At 35.7% G+C, this 5,975-nt stretch overlaps 1 long non-coding RNA gene across 1 annotated transcript; it reads left to right on the top strand.

The window, feature by feature from the left end:
* The first annotated feature begins 733 nt into the window (after positions 1 to 733).
* Positions 734 to 2,790, top strand: LOC127529641 (uncharacterized). Its single transcript, XR_007936260.1, has 2 exons — positions 734 to 935; positions 2,574 to 2,790. It is a non-coding gene; the product is annotated as an uncharacterized LOC127529641 (long non-coding RNA).
* The last annotated feature ends 3,185 nt before the right edge of the window (positions 2,791 to 5,975 follow it).

The raw sequence follows: 5,975 nt of genomic DNA, 5'->3' as shown, positions 1-5,975 counted from the left end.
ACCATGGAACATCTGTAGAGAGACCTGAAGATTGCAGATAACAAATGCTCTCCATCCAATGTAATGGAGCTTGAGAGGACTGCCAGGAAGAATGTGATAAACTGCCCATATCCAGGTGTTCAAAGTTAGTGGAGATTTACTCAAGAAGACTCAAACCTGGAATTGCTGCCAAAGGGGCATCTAGTAAGTACTGTATTAATGGTCTTTATATTTATATGATTTTTAACAAACTTGAAAACCTTTCTGAAAACATGTTTTCACTTTGTCATTATGGGTTATTGAGTGCAAATTGATATGGGAAAATGGCAACTGTATCCAGTTTAAATTAAATCTACAACACAATAAAATGTGCAGAAAGTGAACTGGTCTGAAAACTTTCTGAATCCACTGTAAATTCATGATTTGCTAATATGGGCTTAAACTTAGAGCAGTTTTTTGGACCACTGAATTTTCTTCTACAATTTCTTATGCATGCATTGATTTGTGTGTCACACTAGCAATTCTACAAAAGCGAAAGTTAGACAAGGTTAATAACAATAATCCAGTATTCAAGTTACTGGAAATGCTTCTTGGGGTTTTGGGAAATGAAACCTATGCTGGCAACATTTAGGACAATGGTGGCATAAATTGTGGATGGAAAGGCAATATAATAATAATAATAATAATAATAATAATAATAATAAAATAAACATCATCCCATTATTAATATCCTATTTATTTTGAACAGCCTGGGAAAGTACACAGCATTACATGCACTCAAGGTTGCAATGAAGACACTCCAGACAAGGCATGACAGTTTTGAGATAGGATACAAGTTCTACACTGGGTGTGGACACTGCAACTTCAGTGATATTAAGAACACGTCAAATGTGCTTCTTCACATATCAGATGAATTTTTTGGCTTCTCTGGTTTTAATCTTCAAGCACCCATCCAGGTAATTAAACTGAAGTTTAAATGATATCATTTTGTGTTGTTTCCTTGTGTGACTATCATCTCAACAGTCACCTGTTTCACTATCATATAGCCCTTCTGCTTTACGCTACAGTTTCTGTGAAGTTTAGATACTGATGCTCGTAACAATTTCTTGAATGTTTAAGTATCTACTGGTCCAGATAACATGACTCTTGCATTTGCTTGTATTCCCTTTTATCAGCAAAAAATTAAGGGAAGAAAACTGGTACTGAAAAAGGAGGTGGACTTTGTCAACACTGTGGTCGTCTTTGAATACTTGTGCCTAGCATAACAGACAGAGAGAGAGTTGTGGCCTGGGCAGAAGTGCATACATTATTATTTATCTTGACTTTCAGAAAGCATTTAATATGGTACCACATGAGAGGTTGGAATTCAAACTAGAAGAACTGGGAGTTCAGGGTGTAGTGTGTAGAAGGGTGCAAAATTGGCTCAGACACAGGAAGCAGGGTTTGCCACTTACTTCATGTAGCGCACGGCACATACTTTTTCTAGATGAAATAGACAGGCTACACACTAAGGCAATTAACATATAATGCACACACTTAATGTTATTACCAACACAAGAAGATAACTATATTGAGAGAACATGCCAGTTAACATTGATATAATTAGTTCAAGAACTTCAGAATGCATCATTGAAATACTCAATAAAACAAGATTTTCTGTTCACTTCATTGCCTTGCCACTTGAACTTTCTAAAATGCCGACACTAAAAAAGTCTGCATAGGACTTATGGATGGTCGAAATTTTCCATAACTTTAAGCCAATTTCACACAAATTTCCTGTTTTATAAATTGCGAATTGTGTGTCGAGAATGGCTTATGCATTGGCTGTTCCTCTACTTGAAAAGAGAGAGTGAATTAAGGGAAGAAACCCTAAAGTTGACAACTGATGGCTGTTAGTTGGCACACAATCTCAAAGGGAACAAAGGCACACTGAAAAGATGAATGGTTGGTGTCACAGATGGGAAAATCATCATTAATGGCTCAGCTGGACATTGGTATTTGAGGGTCTAGGCAAGAAACCCTACATTTGACAACTATTACCTTCTAGATGGCGCACTGCCTTAACATCGTATTTGTACAAGAATGCTGTTCCTCTGTTAAAGTAGAGAGCAGGGAGAACTTTAAGGATGACTGAAGACTCAGAGTTTCCCAGGGGTTTAAAGCCTTTCTCATGCCCCAATAACTTTTCAGTGTACATTCAGGAGTAAGAATAGGGTGATCACTCAAACTGGCAGGGATGTGAGAGGCTAGAGTTTAGGGGGAAAGAATCAGAAAGAGTCAATGGCAGGAGAGGAGAAAGGGAGTGCTTTGCTTTGGTACGATGGTGTGCAAGTAAGTAAACTACCCCACTGGACAGACAGGATGGCAAAATCTGTATAGGTAGGCCCAAAAGGACAACAGGAATTTATTCACCTGCAGTTTATTTCCTTCCTTATGCTCTTCTTGTTGGCACAACCCCCTTCATTATTTTTGTGATCAAAGACTTTACTTAACTTCAGCCTCTTTGGTATTTTCTGGATGTGAATGGCATTGCCACCAGATCTCTTTTACATCATAACAGACAGACTGAGATCAAGTCTCTTTTGTTTCACCAGGTTATATTCCGTGGAACTGAATTATATCCATTACAAGAACTGACTGAACCAGCAGTGAATAAAGAATTTGATGAGTTTTTTAAAGCACTGCAGTGGAATATTGTGGATATAATTTATAAATCATCCAGTGAAGACATAGAGTTTATAAATGAAAACAACTTGAATTATTGTTCGGACAATCAATGGATATTTGTTGACCTTAGTGCCAGAAATGTGACTGAAATTTATCAAGAAACACATCAATCTTATTCAAATGCTATTTTGTACTTTGGTAGTTTTGATCAGTTTTACCAGCTAAATGATTTAAATACAAAATTAAACAAAACTTTAATATACTATTCTCTTAAATATCTAAGTGTGTCGCAAGATGATTATAGTGACCTAAATGGGACAATTTTGATCTTCCATGAAGTACAAAGTGCTGATTTTGAGGAATATGCTGGGGTAAGTCAACCAAATTCAACTAAACTATCACACATGTGGACTTTGAATGTTTCTATGTTACCAGTCAGACTTTTGCACTTCATTGCAGGCTTTTCATTTTGGTAATTATGACCTCATTGAGACTTTCATCTGCTAATGTGAAGAGGATAAGCATAATTTTACAATGTATTTTTAATCTTATACACATCCCAAAACTTGATGAAGTCTATTGTTTTCACATCCCATTATTAGCTGTATTTACGGTATTATTCATGCTCAGTACCTCCACTTACTGTTAGTCACTGTTCACTTTTCTCTTATCACTCATCACTGACCATTCACTATTTCCAGGTCATCACTTATCCAAACATAATCAAGCAGTGTTGAGACGGCAGAATCGTGTAGGTCTGCATGGTAAAAGAATTGATAAGGCAAACTGTTAGGTTTGTTAATATATCAGTAAATATGGCTGCTTACTAATCTTCCCAGCTTCTACTCAACAGCAAATGTATCTCTCTATTATATAAAAAAATCCTGGGATGAGACAAGACTTTTTTCAAGAGATTTTTTCAAGTTCCACGAGACAAGACTTTGGCCATGAGATTTTTTCAAATCACACCCACACCCTCCTCTCAACAATATTCAACCGCACACACGGTACTCTCACATCTCATTCGTGTGAATGCTTTAGACAGACACAGTTCTTGCTCTCTCAGCTCTTATAAATTTTAACGTTTTCCTCACTTTAAGTTCCCAATTAAAGAAGACTTATAATCAATTTCATCATGAAAGGTTATCAACAGAAAAAATGAGTGCATGGGCAAATTCTAGCACTGAGAAATGATGAAGTCAAACGAATTAACAACAAAAATGTTGATCGGTTACACAGCAAATTGGTTAAATGTGTATCAATAGACTATGCTGAAACAGTTGGTGGTGATTGTGCAGAACATGAAAACATCAACATCAATCATACAATATCCCATAGAATATCTACAACCGTTAACATCGTCTGGTCTTTCACCGCACAAATTACTGTAGAAAGAAGGATGTATCCAAGAAAGGTAATGTAGTAAATCTTCCACGGATAACATTAGACAACAAAGAAGATCTTAATATGCCATTAGTATTAAAACATTAACAGTTTCCCTTTAGAATAGCTTTTGCAAAAACAATTAATTAAAAAAAATGTTTTTACTGAAGTTTTACAGTAAAAGTGCAAGTTTAAAAAGTATTTGCGTGTTAATTTCAAAGCCAAACAGAACAAGATCATATTATCCAATGAATAACTCTAACGCAACATGAAACATAAATTATTACGTTTTACTATTTTTTACTATAGTTAATTATTCGCTGTAATGTAAAATAGTTAGTTCTATTTTATGCTTATGTAACAGCTCCCATGAAAATAAAAATCTGTTTAAATTCTACATCCGCATCCCCATACGCAAGTGGCAGAACTACAAAGAGGCTAGTATGTAGCACAGGCACAGGGGTTGGCGAGCAAAGTGAGCATGGGGCAAAGCCCCAGAGTTTTGTTAATAAAGAGAGCCTATGAAAGAAATGCAGCAATGAAGAGTAAGATGATGAGTGACAAGCTTAAAGTAACAAATTATGAGAGAAAAGTGACAAGTGATGACTAATGCCAGATGAGTAAGAAGTGATGAGTAAAGAGACATTATTAACAAGAGAAGATGAACAAGCAATTACTGCCTAGTAGGAAGTACCGAATGACAAGTATCAAGCAAGAACTATCAAGAAGTAAGTAATGAGTGAAATATGTCAAGCAATATTTACAAGTTGTCGCATTCTGGGGTTAGAATTGCACAAATTAAATTCATAAACAGTTCTTTTGTAAAGCACTCTTTTTATTTTTGTAGTTGTAGAAACAGATTTAAAGTCTTCCAACAAAAAGTAAATTAGTTAAAGAAAACTTGATTAACTTCAATTAAACTTGACTCTGTTTCTGTCTTCTCAGATTTAATTAAAAACAAAAGCACCTTCTTTAGAGCTGCTCTCCTAGAGAAGAGCAAGAATGCTATGTCAAGCCAGGGAAAAGCCATTTGTATTACATAGAAAATAATTGTCTACACAAAGGCTTATTATCATGAGATATGAAACCTGATCCCACATCTCTCAGACTTGTAAGCAAGTGTTTTTACTTTGAATCTAAACCATCTCTAGAAAGTGAAAGCGCAGCTTTCTCCCCACACACAGTACATCACACTGTCCCACTCTGCGTTGTTCACTTGTTTAAAAACGTGACCATCTGTTAAAAACTCTGTCAGTCGCATAGAACATTTGACTTAATATGAAGTTTACCAGAATGGTGTTCACCTGAAAAAAATAAAAGGCTGTAGTGGAAGAAACCATCTAGTTAGTCTTGCATTTGTCACTTTAACAATTGTAGTGATGCATGATTTGTAACAAACGTAAGTCTGCCTTCCAAAAGGTAGTAATAAAGTGTTTCAATTGCCAGACAGTCTTTTTCAATAGTAGAATAATTAGTTTTTCCAGGCAACAATTTATGGCTTAAATGCATGTTTGGATGTTCTTGTTGATCAAGAGCCTGAGGCAACAAGACACCCAAGCCAACAGAGCTAGCATCTGCTTGAAAAGTAAAATTCTTTGAGATGTGGAGTATAGGTTTTGAAGACCAATGTTAAGAATTACTTATGAATGCTTTGAAATAACTTCATTTTTTTGTCTGGTACCTCTTGACTCATCAGTATGAAAAAAAACCCCACCTATGATATGCCATTTTCATGTCTAGTTATACAAGATGTTGAGCTTTTTGGGGTTCACCTCTTATGATAAGAGAGTAAACCAGAAAGACTTGAAGTTTCGCATGCTACATCAACCGACCCTGAGAGTTCCCCCTCCTAATGGGATACAAGGAGTCACAAAACTTTGAAAAAATGGTAATCAGTAATAAAAGCATGAAGTTTGCTTTATGCTATTTCAAACTTACTGATCATG

The sequence above is a fragment of the Erpetoichthys calabaricus genome, chromosome 11, assembly GCF_900747795.2.
Source record: "Erpetoichthys calabaricus chromosome 11, fErpCal1.3, whole genome shotgun sequence".
Taxonomy (NCBI): domain Eukaryota; kingdom Metazoa; phylum Chordata; class Cladistia; order Polypteriformes; family Polypteridae; genus Erpetoichthys; species Erpetoichthys calabaricus.
This window is presented reverse-complemented; position numbering and strand designations above follow the sequence as displayed.